The 20,116-nt window shown below is 40.8% G+C and overlaps 1 long non-coding RNA gene across 1 annotated transcript in view; it reads left to right on the forward strand.

The window, feature by feature from the left end:
- The window catches only part of LOC122557821, a 136,982-nt gene extending 117,344 nt beyond the window's left edge, over positions 1-19,638 (forward strand). The window contains exons 2-3 of the long non-coding RNA XR_006313947.1: positions 2,788-2,859; positions 18,812-19,638. This is a non-coding gene — a long non-coding RNA (uncharacterized LOC122557821). The remainder of the gene's footprint in view (positions 1-2,787; positions 2,860-18,811) is intronic.
- Positions 19,639-20,116: the final 478 nt, after the last annotated feature.

A 20,116-nucleotide genomic window follows, 5' to 3' on the forward strand; every position in this document is an offset into this window, starting at 1 on the left:
GATGCACAAATATCCCCATCCTCAATAATGGAAGGGCCTGACACATCAGTGCAAAAGGTAAGGCTGAATCAGTTGTTACAATCCTCAGCCACAGTGTCGAGTGGATGATCCATCTTGGCCTCCCCCAGTGGTCCCCAGCATCACAGATACTAGCCTTCAGGCAATTGATTCATTCAACATGATGTGAAGAAACAGTTGGAGACACTGGATACCGAAAAGGCCAAGGGCACTGACAACATTCCAGCAATAGTACTGAAGAACTTGCTGCTCCCCTAGCCAAGCTGTTCTTGTACAGCTACAACATTGGCATCTACCTGACAATGTGGAACATTGCCCAGATATGTCCTGTATACAAAAAGCAGGATAAATACAGCCCAGCCAATTACCACCTTGTCAGTCTACTCTTGATCATCAGTAAAATGATGAAAGGTATCATCAACAGTGCTCAGCAATAACCTGCTCAGTGACGCCCAGTTTGGGGTCTGCCAGAGCAATTCAATGCCTGACCACATTATAGCCTTGGTTCAAACATGGGCAGAAGAGCTGAATTCCACAGGTGAGGTAAGAGTGACAACACTTGACATCAAGGCTACATTCTGGCATCATGGAGCCCTAGCAAAACTGGAATCAATGGCTATCAGGGAGCAAACTCTTCATAGTTGGAGTCATACCTGGCACACAGGAAGATGGTCATGCTTGTTGGAGGTCAGTCACCTCAGCTCCAGAACATCCCTGCAGGAGTTCTTCAGAGTAGTGTCCTAACCTCAACTATCTTCAGCTGTTTCATCCACCCATCAATAAGATCAGAAGTGTGAATTTGCAATTATTAGCAAACAATGTTCAGCACCATTTGCAACTCCTCAGATATTGAAGGAGTTTATGTTCAAATGCAACAAGATCTGGACAATATCCAGGCTTGGGCTGACAAGTGCAAGTAATGTTCATGCCAGGCTATGACCATCACCAATAAGAGACAATGTAACCATCACCCTTAACATTTCGTGGTGTTACCATTGTTGAATAATTGAATATCAATATCTTTAGGGTTACCATTGACCAGAAACTCAGCTGGGCTCACCACATAAACACAGTGGCTACAAAAGCAGGTCAGAGGCTAGGAATACTGCAGTGAGTAACTCACCACCTGACTCTCCAAAGCCTATACATAATCTAAAAGGCCCAAATCTGGTGTCTGATGAAATATTCTCACTTACCTGGATAAGTGGAGCTCCAACAACATTCAAGAAACTTGACACCATCCAGGACAAAGCAGCCTGTTTGATTTACACCACGTCTTCAATCATCCACTCCCTTCACCACCAGTGCTCCATAGCAGCTCTGTGGTCTATCTACAGGATGCACTGCAGAAATTCACCAAAGACGGTACCTGCCAAACCCACGACTCCTTGTATCTAGATGGACAAGGGCAACAGATACATAGGAATACCACCATCTATATGTTTCCTTCAAGCCACTCACCATCCTGCTTTGGAAATATATCACCATCCTTTTACTGTTGCTGGCTCAAAATCCTGGAATTCCCTCCCTCATGGCATTGTAGGTCAACCCCAGCAGGTGGACATCAAAGTTCAAGAGGGCAGCTCACTACCACCTTTTCAAGGGCATATAAGGATGGACAATAAATGCTGGCCCATGTCACATGAATGAATGAAAAAAACTACTTTTTTCTTACACGCCCGTTAATCTCTTCCTATATGCTCCCTCCTAAATTCATGAATGGCCTCGTACCTTTACTATTTCTGATCTCGACCCAAACTGATTCTACATTTTCCTCTTTGGGCTAAGGTAACCCCTAAGTACTGTATTAATGACATCCTTAATGGAGTGACCCCATTACTTTTTTGTAGCTTCTTTGTAACATTTGAAATGTTAATACCCTTCAGTATTTGAGATCCTGCTTTAGTCAGATCAGATCGTGTATATACTTATTTCTACCTGTGCAATTCATCTATATTGTGAGAAATGCTGCAAGTATTTGGATACACCATCTTTAACTTCAGGGAAGGAAACTGCCATCCTTACCTGGTCTGACCTACATATGACTCCAGAACCAGAGCAATGTGACTGACTCTTAAACTGCCTTCTGGGTAATTAGCGAAGGACAATAAATGTCTGTGAATGAATACAAGAAAATATTGCCTGCTCCAGGCAATATTCAAACTGACTTTTAGATTAATTAGTCCTTGTTTATAATTTTTTAAATTTGATGATGAAATCTATTTTACTGAATATTTTAAAACTCAATTAGCTCCACCTCCCAAAACAAAAACATCTCCCTGAACAGCTTGCAAGTGGAGCAAACATCATGTCAAAATCTTTAGTTATGTAAGACCACCTACTGTTTTATAACTTGCTCTCTTCTATTATGGCCCTATTATACAAACATGGGTAACTTTCTGAACTGCCATATTTTTATGTACTCTGGCAATCACAGCATTTTAATCACCTTATCATTACAAAAATAATCTTCCAAAAATTTAGCATTACCTCAGAAGTATTAACATGAACCATGAATTAAATAGTCCTTACAATCTTTCAAGATATTTCAGCCTTGTGGTGGTTGAATATGAACACTAGCAATTAACTTGAGATTAGATTTTCATTTCTAATTAGTCCCAAATCTATAATGGTAATCATTAGTTGGCAGTAACTCATCTATACTACTGCTGAAACATAAAACTGGGGAATGTGTTAGTTGTTGTACTAGGGAAGGTTTTCCTGTCAACACACTCAATCTGAAATGATCTTTCTGTTCTTTCATCTCAGACCAAGAAAAAACACAAGTATTTGCCAAATTTTGATCAATATGGGTCTGATAAAACAGCAGGTCACTGGAAGGTAAGGTTCATTTAACATTCCATTCCTAAAAACAATTCATGTGTGTAAATAATTAAGTCAATATTTGGAGATTTGGTAATAAAAAATAACAAATAGAATGCTAACACTTGTGAAATATTAAGCAAGAAGGTTAAATAAATCGGATAAGCAAATACAAGGTACTCCTTGTTTCCTTTCTTGAAATTTGATGGTGAGACTTTGGTTCACAGTATAAATACTTTCTTTTTTTGTACCTCCATTTTCCACACTCTTCTGTTACGCCAACACAGAAGTGAGCAAGGATCAGGCTTCAAGGAAGGAAACTCTTGGGAATAATGTATAGGAAATGAGTCAAAAAATGACTATAAACTTGGCATTTCTGCAGATTTGTTCCCAACACTGATGTGTGGCAAGGTATCATCAGTTTAGCACTGAGGTTATCCCAAATTCTGAAGACCGAAATACTTACATAGTGGGAATACGTTCTCACATTTTTTAAATCAAATCTTTTAGAAAAAGAGAAATTTCTTCATCCAAATATTTATCAATCTTTGGAATTCTCTATTCCAGATGTTTTGGTTGTTGTCTTGTTGAATATACTTAAGACTCTTGGTCTTAAATATATTGAACAAGACAACAACCAGAACATCTGGAATAGAGAATTCCAAAGATTTACAAATATTTGGATGAAGAAATTTCTCTTTTGCTTGGTTCTTATTTTCTCAGACTTTGCCCTCATGTTCTAGATTCTGCAGTCCAGGACACATCTTCGATATTTCAACTGCTAAAAACCTTCCGAATCTTGTGCGCTTCAATGATATCACCTCTCATTTTGCTAAACTCCTGAGAATACAGACACATGTACTCAGTTACTTATCAAAGGTCAAACTCTTCATAGCAGGAACCAACTTAATGAATCTGCTGAATTGCCTCCGGTGCAAATAAAGCTTTCCTTAAATACAGAGACCAAAGTTGCACATTATTTCTTTATTCTTGTGCTCAAATTCCTTTGCAATAGAGGCCAACATGGCATTTGCCTTCCTAATTGCTTACTTCTGGAATTAAACTTGTACTTGCTCCTCTGATTGTTTTGGTGCTTCATGGGACCAACTAATTTTTTTCTGAGTGAATATATTGATGCTGCTGGTATCTGACAAAGCCTATATACTTCCCCATGGTGATATTATTGGAAAATAATGCAAGGTTATGCATTGATAATACTCAGCTCTATCTCACCACTCTTGAAATCTCCACTGAATCTGATTTGTCACATTGCTTCTTTGACATCTAGTACTGATTGAAAGAAATTTCCTCCAAGTAAATATTAGGAAGCCAATGTTATCACAAAGGTCCACATATCAAGGTCATAGATTTCATTTCTTTCTCTAGCAACTGGATCGTGTTGATTTGGGCTGTCTACATCCTTGATATTGTGCTTGACCTTCAGAAGAACATAAGGAAAAGGAGCAGGAGTAGGCCATTTGGTCCTTCAAGCTACCCTACCATTCAAGATTATAGCTGATCTGCCCAAGGCTTCAACTCTTTCATGCCAGCGCAAGATAGCTACCAAGTCCCTGATAGTTCAAATATCTGTCTACCAACTCTTTAAATACTGTGTGATCTAGCCCTCACAACTCTCTGGAGTAGAGATTTCCAGACATCACTCCCCTCTGGGAGATGATATTTTTTCACATCTCAGTTTTAAATGAGTGACCCCTTATTCTGTAACTATGTTCCCTATTTGAGATTCTCTCACTAGTGGAAACATCCTCTCAACTTTTACCTTGTCAAGTCCTCTAAGAATCTTGTGCATTCCAATAAAATCACCCCTCATTCTTCTGAATTCTAATGAATAAAGGAGTAACCTATTTTGCAGCTCTTAAGCCAACCTCTCCATCCCAGAAATGAAATTCCAATCTCTACCTGTCTGCTGCATCACCGAGACAAACTTATTTGCACTCGAGGTCTGGCACAGAGGGTACATCAGGGTTCATAATCAAGGTCCAGGACTCTGGGGCCTGTTGTATTCGGACAGGAGGCCAAGAATGGGACCAGGACAAAGGTTGGGGCATTGAACCAGGAGTAGCACTGGGGTCCGTAACTTCTGTCCTTGCACCTGCATCCACTTCCACTACACTGACCCTGCATTTGCTCATATATTATTGAAACCTTCATTTATATCTTGTTAGCTTGTGACCTCACTATTCCAATATTTCACGATCATCCCCATTTGTCCAATCTACAAGAACTTGCCATTATCCAATACAATTCTCCATGTATCTTAGGCCCATTCATCCATCACTCTTTTGCTTATAATCCTACATTAGTTCCCAATCCAGCAAACATCAGTTTTAAAATTCTCATCCTTATGTCAAATCCCTTCAATGTCCCAATGCTGCCCAGCTCTTTTATCTCTTTGCCCTAAGTCTTCTGATAACTCTGCGAAGGTGAAAGTGAGGACTGCAGATTCTGGAGATCAGAGTCAAGATTAGAGTGATGCTAGAAAAGCATAGCAGGTCAGGCAGCATCCTGCTCCTCAGATGCTGCTTGACCTGCTGTGCTTTTCCAGCACCACTCTAATCTTGTCTCTGATAAGTCTGCCTCCCCACTTTTAATTGCATCACTATTGATGACTCAACAGATGCCTTGGATCTAAATTCTGGAATTCCAACCCTAAATCTATCCATCACACTCTCCTCTATTAGGGTGCTCCTTGAAAAAACTAGCACTTTTATCAAACATTTGACCATGTTTCCTGATAAGTCCTGTAGCTCAATGTCAAATTTGGATGAACAACCTTGTAAAGTACATTGCAAAGTTTTATTCATTGAGATGTTATATAAAACAAAGTTGTTGCTGTATTGACATAGCATGGTTACTTGTGGCTGTATATCTGTTGATGAGAACAGCGTACTGTATTACCTGCGGGGGGGGTAGACAATTAAATTAGAAAACAAGTAATGCTTGACACATTAAGAAGGTTCCACAGCATTATCCCTAACAGTCTGCAATTCAAGAGAAGGATGAAAATAAACCAGTGCCCCATTGAGGTAGAGAAAGAAAAAAACTGTAGTGTGAATAAAAAAAATTGAGATTTTAAAATACTTGCTCTCTCTTCACAATGAAATACATAACAACATTTGCAAAATAACGGCAAAGCGTGGGAGTGAGGAAACTAAAACATGGAACTACAAGCCAGTCAGCTTATGTCGTTGGGAAAATGTTCTATTATACAAGATATGCTAGCAAAGCTTTTAGAAATACATGATGTAATCAAATCGTGTCAGCATGACTTCGTGAAGGGGAAATCATAACGAAAAAAAATTATTACAGCTCTTCAAGAATGTACCAAACAGGTTAGATAAAGGGGAACCAGACATTGTAATAAATTTGGATTTACAAAATGTATTTGATAAGACATCTGGATCAGGTAAGAGCCCATGGTGTTGTGGATGGTCTATTAGCATAGATTGTGATTAGCTAACTAATAGAAGACAGAGAGTTGGGATGAAGGGAACATTTTCAGAAGCCAGCCTGTAACTAGTAGATTGCCAGAGAAATCAGTGCTTAGTCTCAATTATTTAAAATACATTTTAATAACTTGGATGATAGAAATGAACACACTATCCCCAAGTTTACAGATGACAGAAAATCAGATGAGAAGACAAATAGTGAGGATGACCCAGAGTCTGAGGGATGTAGATGGTTTAAGTCAGTGGGCAAAAACTTAGTAAATGGAATGTATATATAATGTGGGAAATTATGAAGTTATACATTTTGGCAGGAAGAATAGAAAAGTTAAAAATTAGTTTAATAGCTTAGGCTGTAGAAAGCTATGGCACAGAGGAATTTGGGGGTCCTAGTGCATGAATCACAAAATGCTCAGCAGGCAATAGGGAAGACAAATGGATTGTTTGTCTTTATTTTGAAGAGAATGGGGTAGAAAATAGAGAGGGGCTTGATAAAACTCCACATGGTACTCATCAGAACACATCAGAAATATTGTGAACAGTTTTGATTCCCTTTCTAAGGACAGATATATTGGCATTGAAGACAGTCAGGTTCACTAAGTTGATTCTGGATATGCAAGGATTTTCTAATGAGGAGAGAGTGAGTAGGTTGGATTTATATTCATTGGAATTGAGGAACATGAGAGGAGACCTTATTGAAACATATAAGATTCTTCAGGGGCTTGACAACGCAGGTATAAAATGATTGTTTCCCCTTATTAGAAAATCTAACACTAGAGGGCATTATCTCAGATTAGGGGGTTGTTCATTTAAGGCAGAAGAGGGATGATTTTTCTTTGAGGATAGTGAATCTACGGAATTCTTTACTTCACTGGGCTGAAGAGGCTCGGCTAAGTATATTCAAGGCTGAGATAGTTAGAGTTCTAATCATTCAAGGGAATCGAGGTTTCAGGGATTAGTAGGAAAGTGGTGTTGAGGATGATCAGATCGGCCATGATCTCTCTGAATGGCAGAGCAGGCTCAATATGCTAACTGGACTAATTCTGCTCCTATGTCTTAAAGTCTTATGGTCTTTACTAATACTATTTTAGAAAAAATGCCGCATAAGTTAATAGGATAAGAGTCAACAAGTCCTCTAGACTCGATGGTCTAAATCTTAATTTAGCTCTGTGTCACTTGCAACTCATGCTGTTTGGCACACAAGGAATCAGGTTTGGTAGCTTCACAAGGTTGACACCTCATTTTTAAGTATGTCTGGTGCTGCTCCTAGGATGCCCTCCTGCGTTCTCCATTGAACCCGGGTCAATCCCCTGGCTTGATGGTAATGGTTGAGATGGGGATATGCGGGCCATGAGGTTACAGATTATGTTGGAGTACAATTCTGTTAATGGTGATGGCCCACAGCTCCACAAAGGTGCCCAATCTAGAATTGCTAGATTGGTTTGAAGTTGGTTTCATTTAGCACAGAGATAACATCACAAACAACATGAGAAGGCATTATAAATGTGAAGGTGGGACTTTGTCTCTGTGAGGTTTTGTGGTGGTCATGCTTACCAATACTGTTATGGACAAATGCATCTGCATCTGGTAAATTGATAAGAATGAGGTCAAGCATGTTTTTCCTTGTTGGTTCCCTCATCACCTGCTGCAGACCCAATCTCACAGCTATTTCTTTAGTACCTGACTGGCTTGGTCAGTGGTACTGCTGCTGAGCCAGTGTTGCTGGTGGACATTGGAATCCCCCACCCAGAGCCCAGTTTGCACCTTTGCCACCCTCAGTGCTTCCTCCAAGCATTGTTCAACATGGAGGAGTACTGATTCATCAGCCAAGGGATGTGGTAATCAGCAGGTTTCCTTGCCCATGTTTAACATGAACATAGACTTCATGGGTCCTGAAGTCAATGTTGAGGACTCCCAGAACAATTAGCTCTCGACTGCATACCACAGGTGCTGCCAGCTTTGCTGAGTTGCTGGAAAGTGGAGCTGCTTCATTGAACAGTGAGACAGGCATGAGGAGCCAAATGGGCACCACTGCCCCTATCACTCAAGCTTAAGTGCAGGTGGAAGAAGGTTTGAAGTCTTTATTATTTTTTATACTCCTCGGCCTGCTGGAACATTACTTTCTTGTTTTTTCTATATGCCACTTCCTTTGTACTCTATCTTCTCATGTTGACCATATTTGTGTGACAGTGCAAGTGCAGCTTATTTTCTTTAAAGCACCATATTTGCCTTTTTTCCATTAACACCTCAATTCAGTTCAACATGTTTAGATAGCATTCCAATCTTTTAAAGGCACTTTTACTTAAATTAAAACCTTGGTTTATATGTGATCTTTCTCCTTCTCTAACATAATGCCAAGTTGTGCAATTGCGACTCTTTGCAGGATGCTCCCTTACTCAGATTATTGCTTTGTTAGCCAATACTACTTTTAATAAGGCAGGTATTACAGTTTTCTGTAAAAATGTGATCTGGGTTTACATTGGATGTTTTCTTGTTAGTTTTAGTACGACTTAACCTTGGCTTGCCACTTGAATCATTGACACTGAAAGTTATGTCAACGTCAGAGGCTGCCAATGGCAGAAATTCAAACTCTGAATCAGATTCAGTGTCATTTTCAATCTCATCACAGCACTAATTTATTACTGGACTGCTCTATGTTCAGGATTATTTGAGACACCATGCCTGGTTTTTCAATTCTGAGTTTCAACTTTTATATCTAGGTTGCGTAACTCTACTTAGTCACCAGCTCAGGACCTACTGACATAAATTTGTACATGGTAATGAAATCTCAACTGGATACAATCTCACAACACAGAGATAAGCTAACAGGGCCATTGTGGTAGAGCAATGCAAAACAAACCACACATGTCTTCCTTAAAACATTAAAGTAAAATCAATGGTCTCTATCTCCCCATGGTGTAACAATGCTCCTGGTTAAAAAATCTCTCCTAATTTCTCCAGACCCTTGGTGAACATTATAAATTCTTGATCTCTGACCACTGACTTCTGAACCAAAGGAAATACTAATTCTACTTTCACCCACTTGAGGGCATTCGCCTGCATTTTTCCAAACCTCCATTGGATATCCAGAGTTATGAGACCAGCTTCAGATACAATTGGAACCCAAACTGAAGGCAGTGGCCATGCTGTCTGTGGTTGTCATATTCATCCATTAAGCCATTATTATTAACATGCAATGCATTGCTACTTCAAGAGGCATTGGGATTAACCACATTCCACAAGGACAGATCTTTAGATCTTTCAGTCTTTCCATCTTTATCATTAAAAGATATTTGATAAACTTTATTCTTATGAAGTAATATTATACAAATATTGATTTGTTTTGCTGAGTAAAAGGTACAGGATACTTTAGCAACAAAGGGCTGAAACTTATTTTACTTTGATTAGGTACTTTGATTTGTTTTTCAGTTTTTGGAGGATTTATCACAGCAAGGCCCAATGCGTTTTCTTGTTGTACATTACCAAGCAATCTCATTAACTACCTAATCCAACCCTATGACTTCCATCTTGTCTGATTCCAGCTCCATTTAACTACATGCCATTCCCTGAACAACAGGTTGCTCAGCAGATGTTCACTGAAGACCAGTGACCCTTGTATCTGCATCTGTGCCTTTAATGCACCTGGCTGACTCCAAGCACTGACTCCAAAGCTTGCTCCACTCAGTCAAGAACATTTTCGGAAGATGTTGGGGAACGGAAAGATGGCACCACAATTCTCTGCCAGGAACCTATAGGACCTATGCAAGGAGGTGGTGTAAAGGAGGGGAGTCCTCTTTACAGAGAAGGCTACCATACCAGAGCCTGTCAACCTGATTTGAGATTGCCATGTGGGTCAGTGCCACACCCACAGTCCAGAGGAAAGCAGGCAGTGCCATACAAAGGTAAATAACCTATTTCAGTCCCCCAGGATCAATGCTGCACTCTGTTCTCCGTGACCTCACATTCACTCTATTCTTGCTACTGCACCAACAAAGGCTTATGCTCTCCCACTCTCACTATTGTCAGGAATATTTTCCCGTACCTTCTCACACCCCAACCCAACTTCTCACACTCTTAACCATGCAGAGCTTCTCCGTTCTGCCCAATCACTCACTTCAGGCCATCTCATCATCTTTCACCCACCTGCACCAGCACAACAGGCATGTCACACAAATTCGCCTCACTCAATTCCTTCCTTTCTCTCATTGCAAGAGAAGGCAGCCCATAACAGGACAGAGAGAGCCTTCGTGGGTGGGAGGTGCCAGAGACTTGTCTCCTCACCTGCTATGAGGACTAGGATTGCTCCTATGGGGATGCTGAGACATCAGTGTCCCAACAAATGAATTAGTACAACTCTTCATTTCTATTGCAACTCTCACATTAATCCCATTGTCAAGACTATTCACTACACATCCCTTCTAGCCACTGGCTGCAACATCTCCTCTCACTGCAGGTTTCAGCAAGACTGCATGTCTCTTACATTTCAAGAAGGATAGGAAGTCAATGAGGCCAAACAACAGTGGGACCTTTATTATATGAGGTATTCACTTTATTATATGAGGTATTCATTTTGCTGGTCGCAAGGTTAAACTGAGTTGTTTCCCTCCAGATTGATTAATGAAGTCATTATGACGTGTGATTAGACTTCTAAAGTGACAGTCCAACACACACAAATATACATAATCTCTTCACCTTTACATCAGAGGTTTCTGCAATGAAAAGGTTTACAATACTTACAATTATCTATGAAACAGTTCACAGAAATGGAAGGAATCATTTACCATTTCATGGTCATTTGGATTTGGCTACTGCCTGCCAATATTTGTTGGAGTGCTGTAGCAAGATGTATATCAGTAGAGGAGGTTAGTACCGAATGACGTTTACCTCCTTTTTCATCCAACATGTCTAGATTAACTGATCACTACCAGGGTTCACTGCCATATAGCTATTACATTCTTACTCATTCTGAATGAAATCGAAAACATATTGCACGGCCAATCTAATACTTAGGGCAGACACTAAGTGACGTTTTCTACAGCATAGAAGACTTAAAATGCATGATTATTACAACAAGACCTGTAGAGCTTAAAACTCATACTACATTTTGCCTTGGATCATATGCACAACTTTCACAATTGAAAGGTTGCAACACTTGTAACAGGGTTAACCTTTGGCATGATAATCTGCAATATCCTTATCATACTTCTCCTTCAGATTTGTTAACGAACAGCTTCTTCACTACATATATGTCAGAACACACCAGGCTTCTTTGCTGCATCATCAACAGATAAACTCGGACTTGATTTTTGGTCAATGCTGAGGCCTTTTAGGCACATTGTGGTCCTCCTCCTATTTGCTACATTCAGCTGTCAAGTTACTTTTCATTTCTCAGTCATAACATGCTTTACCTTTGCTCAGTCTTCAAATTTGGCCTTCTCTTTTCCAGCCTTTATTTTTCATCATTTGGAGAATTCCAGAAAAGTTAGCAGGTTTATCAGGGCTTTTCTTCTTATGTTCTTCACAGTCGGTCTGAACAAAAATACACAGAAAAGCTCATCTTGAGGCAATGCTTCTTGGGGTCATGTCTTGCCATTTTGTTGTTTTTCACATGGCTGATTGCTGGGTTTTACTTTTGAAGGTGCCTTGTGTAGTTCCTCAGCAAGCAATGACATGGCATAAATATTCAACCGAAGATTTAGAAAATCACATTTGTCTTTCCTCACACTGAGGCTATAATCTTCAAGTTTCTGCAGAGCAGCACCTAAATTTTGGAGATGCTGTTCAGCATTTCTCCCCATGACTCAAATATCAACTTGGTAACAATGGACTCCTTCCAATTCCCCTTAAAATCTGATCCATGGCATGCTGGAATTACACAGATGCAGATGTGATGCAAAATGGAAATTGCTTGTATTTAAATAGTCCTTTGTGTTATAATTGTCAAGTACTTTGGAGATTCAGGATCTACATTAATCTAGAGATGGCCTCGACTAAAGTGAACTTTACTGAGAAATTGACCTCCAGTTAGTCCAGCAAGTAGGTCATTGATTAAAGGTGAATGATATTCCTCAGCTCACAGTATCGGATTAGTCGTCGAGATTATTAAACTGGAGAGGGTTTAGGTAAGATTCACCAGGACTGGAGGGTTTGAATTATCAGGATGGGCTAGGACATTTTCACTGGAGGGAAGAAAGTTGAGGGTTACCTTATAGACATTTATAAAATCATGAGGGGTATAGATAAAGTAAAAGCCAAGATCTTTTCCCGAGGATAGATGAGTTCAAAACCAGGGGGATTATTTGTAAGGCGAGAGGAGTAAGATTTAAAAAGGATCCGAGGGGCAACTTTTTCTTAGGATAGTTTGAACGTGGAATGAACTGCCAGAGGAAGTGGTTTATGCAGGTACAGTTAAAAGACATTTTGACAGGTACGTGAATAGGAAAGGTTTAGAGGGATATGGGCCAAATGCAGGCAAGTGGGACTAGTTTAGTTTGAGCAACTGGTCAGAATGAACAAGTTGGATAGAAGGATCTGTTTCTGTGCTGTATCCCTCTATGACTCTATCTTAAAATCATCATATCAATGTACCGATCTATCTTCTATCATCATTGGTATATTAAACATGGCCCAAATCACTCACATTTACGGGTTCGAGAACTCCGGCCTCTCTAATTCTGCCTCGACCTTTGGTCTGGTAGCACAAGGCACTGATCCAGCCTTGCAACATTTTGTTCAACTCCCATCTTTAATTTTCAATTTGTTAGACATCGTTTCCTTGCTGCCCATGTCTCCAAACATACCTCCAAGACCAACAGGCTCAATTGCCGAGCAGGGTCCTTCTACTCTAGCTGTAAAATCAGGGACTACACAAAGGTATATTGGTGGGAGAGAACAAAGACAACTTATAGAGGCACTTTGGTAGCCCAGGTAACAGTGCGCTGTATACTATTTGACACTTCTTAAATAATTTGCACTGTTTTCACATTACATCTGGTTGTTTGTTTCTTTGCGTGTAGCCCAAATGTAATTGTTTCAAGATGAGGCATAACTTTATGCCACACACAATGTTCCATGGATAGACGTCTGGGGTAAGAGCCTGCTGCAATATCTGGATAAAATAGGAATGAGTTGTATACAGGATGATGGATGCTACTGACACCATTGGGCCTCCTTCTACAACATCACTATTCTTTCACAGCCTCTATGTCCAGGAGTGAATGCGTTGGTCAGTAATGTTTGAGAGAGGGAGGAGCAACACATATATGCAATTGGATAGTCAAGGATTAGAGAGCCTGTAGGTTTGTGTCCTGTACAATGCATGGGGCTGTCCGCATTGTTCTTTCCCTTTAAATATCTGCCTAATGTAAGTAGGTCCTGCTGCCCCCTCCCTCAATGGTCGAGTCATGTACCCACTTCACTCTGAGTGTGGTCACAGCCATGTTTCTTCCACCTTTATGCACTCGTGATCTCCAACACGATGGAAGGTGATAGTGAGTGCTCCTTGGCCAGTGGCTTCAAGCTCTACCTGGAAATGTCGGTCAGCTCCCAAACATCCACATCCCCTTCCTGGCAGCCGATCCCTTACACCTTGCAGGCTTCACACCACCTCTGAACCTAACCAAACAAAAGCCTGCACCCTTCCCAGTCATCTTCTGGCATATGAGGTGATCATGCCAATTGTGGTCATAAACAGTCCACTCCATTGAAGCCAAGGTGCTCCTCATTATGGCTGATCTCCCTTCACCATATTCCACTCCTCCCCACCACCCCCGCACCTTTGCAAATTCACAATTCTCATTCCTCCTTTCACCCACCTCCCCCCACCTGCAAACTCCCAGTCCTGAAAAATAACTGACTGGTTCTCCTCCTCTCAACAGCTACTCCCTGAGTTTCTGTGGACAGACCTGATGGACTGACCATGGCCCACTCCCTTGAGCAACCCGATCAGAGAGTCCCAGAAAAGAAATGACCAGACCCCTGACTGGTGCCTGTACATCTCTCTGACAATGTTAACTCCTGAACAAGCCACTATGGACTGAGCTACAGATCACCTGACTGGATACCGATATGTTGCCATAAGATATAGGAGCAGAATCAGGCTATTCAGGTTGTCAAATCTGCCATTCAATCATGGCTGATATGTTTCTCAACCCCATTCTCCTGCCTTATCCCATAATCCTTGATCCCCTTATCAATCAAGAACCTACCTCTGCCTTAGAAAATTCAATTACATGGACTCCACAGCCCTCTGAGGCAATGAGTTCCACAGATTCACCACCTTTTTGGCTGAAGCAAGTTCTCCTTATCTCAGTTTTAAAGGGTCATTCCTTCATTCTGAGGCTGTGCCCTTGGATCCTAGTCTCACCTATTAGTATAAACATCATCTCCACCACTCTATCCAGGCCTATCTCTATTCTGTAAGTTTCAAACAGAATCCCCCCTCATTTTTCTAAATTCTGTTATATACAGACCCAGAGTCCTCAACTGTTCCTCATACGACAAGCCCATCTTCGCCAGGATCATTTTTGTGAATGTCCACTGGACCACGTCCAAGGTCAACACGTCCTTCCTTAGATATGAGGCTGAACACGCTCACAATATTTCAAATGTGCTCTGACCAGAGCTTGAAACAGTCTCAGCAGTACATTTCTGCCCTTGGATTCTAGTCCTCTTGAAATTAATGCTAATGTAGCATCTGCCTTTCGAATTGCCAACTGAACCTGCATGTAAACCTTAAGAGAATCCTGAATGAGAACTCCCAAGACCCTTTGTGCTTCAGATTTATGAAGTCTTTCTCTGTTTAGAAAATAGTCTAGATCTCTACTTTTCCTGCCAAATCATATTCCATCTGACAATACTTTGTCCACTCTTCCAGCTTGCCCAAATCCTATTGCAACCTTCCCGCTTCCTCAACGCTACTCGTCCCTCCACTTACCTTTATCATTTGCAAAATAACAACATAACCCTCAGTTCTTTTGTCCAGATTGTTAATGCATAATGTGAATAGTTATGGTTCCAACACTGACCCCTACAGAACTCTACTAGTCACTGGCAATCATCCTGAAGAAAACACCTTATCCGTATTCTCTGCCTTCTCCCAGTCAGCCAAGCCAGTACCTTGCCCCGAACACATTGGGCTGTTATCTTCTTTAGATACCTCTTATGTGGCACATTCAAAGGCCTTCTGGAAATCCAAATAGATCATGTCCACTGGTTCTCTTACATCTAACTTGCTCATTATCTCCTCCAAGAATTCTAACAGATTCATCAGGCAAGATCTCCCCTTGATGAAGCCATGCTGACTCAGCACTATTTTACCATGCACTTGTTGCCGGGTTTGAGCCATAGGGAGAGGCTGAATAGGCTGGTGTTGTTTTCCCTGGAGTGTTGGAGGCTGAGGTGTGACCTTGTAGAGGTTTATAGAATCGTGAAGGCCTTGGATAGAGAGCATAGGTTTAAGGTGAGAGGGGAAAGATTTGAAATGGACCAAAGGGACAACCTTTCTGGGGTGTATGGAATGTGCTACCAAAGGAAGTGGTGCAGGCTAGTACAATTGCAGCATTTGAAAGGCATCTGGATGGGCAAATGAATAGGAAGGGCATCATTGAAAGGGCATCCTAATGGGTATGTGCATAAGAAGAGTTTAGAGGGATATGGGCCAAATGGGACTAGATTAATTTAGGATATCTGATTGGCATGGATCGGTGCTGGGTCCACTACTTTTCATCATTCATATAAATGATTTGGATGTCAGCATAAGAGGTATAATTAGTAAATTTGCAGATGACAACAAAATTTGAGGTGTAGTGGACAGTGAAGGAGGTTACCTCAGGTTACAATGGGATCTTGATCAGATGGGCCAACGGACTGAGGAGTGGCAAATGAATTTAGATAATTTAGATAAATGTGAGGTGCTGCATTTTGGCAAAGCAAATCTTAGCAGGAGTTATACACTTAATGGTAAGGTCTTAGGGAATGTTGCTGAACAGAGACCTTGGTTCATAACTCCTTGAAAGCAGAGTTGCAGGAAGGTAGGATAGTGAGGAAGGTATTTGGTATGCTTTCCTTTATTGGTCAGAGTATTGAGTACAGGAGTTGGGAGGTCATGTTGCAGCTGTACAGGACATTTGTTAGGCCACTGTTGGAATATTGCGTGCAATTCTGGTCTCCTTCCTATTGGAAAGATGCTGTTAAACCTGAAAGGGTTCACAAAAGACTTACAAGGATATTGCCAGCGTTGGAGGATTTGAGCTATAAGGAGAGGCTGAACAGGCTGGGGCTGTTTTCCCTGGAGTGTTGGAGGCTGAGGGGTGACCTTATAGACGTTTATAAAATCATGAGGGACATGGACAGGATAAATAGACAAAGTCTTTTCCCTGGGGTGGGCGAGTCCAGAACTAGGGGGCATGGGTTTAGGGTGAGAAGGGAAAGATATAAAAGAGATCTAAAGGGCAACCTTTTCACACGGAGGGTGGTACGTGTATAGAATGAGCTGCCAGAGGAAGTGGTGGAGGCTAGTACAATTGCAGCATTTGAAAGGCATCTGGATGGGCAAATGAATAGGAAGGGTGTGGAGGGATATGGGCCAGGCGCTGGCAGGTGGGACTAGATTGGGTTGGGATATCTGGTCGGCATCGACGAGTTGGATTGAAGGGTTTGTTTCCATGCTGTACATCTTGATTCTATGACTCTATCTTATCTTTGATAATGGATTCTAAAACATTAATAACAACTGAGGTCAGACTAACCAGCCTATAGTTTCTTGTCTTCTGCCTTCCTCCCTTCTTAAACAGGGGTGTTGCATTAGTCATTTTCCAGTCCTCTAGGACCCTCCTTGAGTCCAGTGATTCCTGAAAGATCACCGTCAACGCTTCCATAATCTCCTCAGCTATCTCCTTCCGAACCCTGGGGTGTAATTATCTAGTCTGGATGATTTATCCACATTCAGTTTCTGAATCCCTTCTCCTTCATGGTGACCACTAAACTGACCACTGATTCTCTTGAAGTTCTGGTATGCTGCCTGTGTCTTTCATTATGAAAACTGTTGCAAAGTATCTATTCAGTTCACCCACCAATTCTTGGTTCCCCATTACTACTTCACCAGCTTCATTTTCCGCGGTCTAATGTCCACTCTTGCCTATCTCTTAGCTGTTAGATATCTTTTTAAAAAACTTCCAATCTTCTTATATATTTCTAACTAGCTCACTTTCCTATTTCATCCTCTTACCCATTATTGTTTTTTTAGTTTTCTTCTGGTTTTAAAAGGCTTCCCAATCTGCTGGCAACCCATTAATTGACACCACATTGTATGCTTTTCTTTTTTGCTTTTATGCTGTCCCTGACTTGATTTGCCATCAACTTGATTTTCCCATTTCCCCTGCAGACTGAAGTCCCCACGATTATTGTAATAATGCTTTCTTACATGCCTTGTCTACCTCCTGTTTTATTTTCTCCCCCACGCCCTGACCACTGCTAGGACGCCTGTTAACAACTCCCATTAGCATCCTTCTCCCTTTGCAGTCCTCAGCTGTACCTACATAGAAGATTATGCCTTCTAACTTTAAATTGAAAGCAAGAAATAATATAATTTAATTTTTTACTAATAAGGCAACTCCACTTTGTTTGCCCATCCTTTCAAAAGGCTGTGTATCCTTGGACATTTAGTTCACAGCTCTGAACCCCCTTGCAGCCACGGCTCTGTGGTACCTACGACAGCACACCTGCCAATTTAAATCTGCGCTGCAAGCTGATTTACCTTGTTTCATATACTGCTTGCATTTAAGTAAACACCTTCAGTTCTGTTCTGCATTGACTGTCTCTCCCCCCCCCCCCACAGCCTGAACCCCCTTGCAGCCACGGCTCTGTGGTACCTACGACAGCACACCTGCCAATTTAAATCTGCGCTGCAAGCTGATTTACCTTGTTTCATATACTGCTTGCATTTAAGTAAACACCTTCAGTTCTGTTCTGCATTGACTGTCTCTCCCCCCCCCCCTCCCCCCACTGCCCCACTAAACCTTCTCAGCCGCATAAGCAGTGCTTACCATGAGTGTCAGGTTACTAACACTGCATTATTACAATTCTTGCTCTTTAAAATATATGATAATCTGTTTTTGCTAAGGATGGAGATGCTAACCAGGATATGGTGAAGGAGGAGGAAATATTATTATCACAAAGGTTTAAAATGATTAAGGTTAAAGCATTGGATAGGTTGTCTGCACTTAAAGTGCAATGGATACATGATATTGGTGGAAGTGAGAGTGGAAATCATAGAGAAAATGGCAATTGTTTTTAAGGCTTCCTTGACTCAAGTTGGTGCCTGGGGAATGGAGAATTGCAAATGTGACACCCATGATCAAAAGTGTTAAGTCTGTCACTACACATTTAATTTTCAAATTAATTAAGGCAAACTAGTGTGGAATTTTTAAATGGAAGCTCATGTTCAACTAGCTGACTGGGATTTTTTGAAAAGTGTTAACACTACATCTTTTTATTTCCTTTAGTTTTGAACTGTAGACTACAAAAGGAAGATATTGCTTTAAACCAAGGAGGCTCTGCAGAGATGGCTGCTGTTTTAAAAATCTTGGAGCACACTGTGTTGTTTACAGTGGGACAGTGAGCGGAAGAGCAGATAGCAAGGAGCCAGTAGGTTCTGAAGTAAAGGAAAGCTGACAACAATGTTCTGATTTGCTCCTACCCAGGCGACCATGGCTTGTGTGAAGGGAAAAGAGAAACAAAGGGAAAGCACAAAAAAAAACCTCTCTCTCCTGTGGAGCAGTACTGGAACATCTCCAGTAATGCCTAGCTGTTCCACTCAACTTTCTCTTTAAAAACTCTGTCAAAGGAGCAATAACATTTGATGGCAGTGACGGAATAAATTCTCAATCAATAAATGAAAGAGTGCATTGATGTGCAAATATCCTTGTGTCAACTGCAAAGAACTAAAGAGGACATGAGATAGAGAATTCTGTGGTCCATACTGGTGTTGTTGAACAGTGTTTCTATGGTCTGTTTTTCTTTTAATATCCATTTCTTGTTTATCTTTGTGTGAATGTCTGGTTGTGGAAGACAAGAATTTAAGAAGGGGTAGAGTTCTAAGTCAGTAATTCATCTTTCCTAATTGTTATTGATTAAAGATAATTTTTTTTTTTTTGTTAAGAACATAAACCTGGTGAGTGTTTTCTTTTAACTTGCCTTTGTCAGTCAGGTTAATTAGGGACTTTGGATAATTTGACTACACCTTTGCACATTTGTTATGGCTTTGAAAATAAAGAGTTTGATTTCTAGTGGACTACCCCAGTGAGTTGTGACAAAAAGTAACAGAGAGGCTTGCTGAGAGCACTGTTGTTGGTGTGGTTCATATACGTGGGCATCTGGAAAGCATTTGATACAGTGCCACATAGCAGGCTTGTAAACAAACTTTGAGTTCATGGAATAAAAGGGACAATAACAATAAGGGTACAGAAATGGCTAAGTGAACTGAAACACAGTAATGGTTAATAGATGATTTTTGTGCTGAGGGAGGGTTTGGAGTCGAATTCCCCAGAGGTCAGTGTTGGTACTATTACTTTTTCTGATATATAATAATGACTTAGAGCTTGATGTTCAGGTGACTATATCAACATTTGCAGATGGTACAAATCTTGGAAGTATTATGAACTCTGAAGGGGATATACAGAATTTCAACAGACATTGACAAGTTGCTGAACTGTGAGGATTGGTGGCAGATGACGTTCAATGAAGAGAAATCAGAAGTGATTCATTTTGGTGCCAATATAAAACAAAGGGTCTAGCTGTAGGAGCAATGG

Source organism: Chiloscyllium plagiosum, chromosome 16 (assembly GCF_004010195.1).
Source record: "Chiloscyllium plagiosum isolate BGI_BamShark_2017 chromosome 16, ASM401019v2, whole genome shotgun sequence".
NCBI lineage: Eukaryota > Metazoa > Chordata > Chondrichthyes > Orectolobiformes > Hemiscylliidae > Chiloscyllium > Chiloscyllium plagiosum.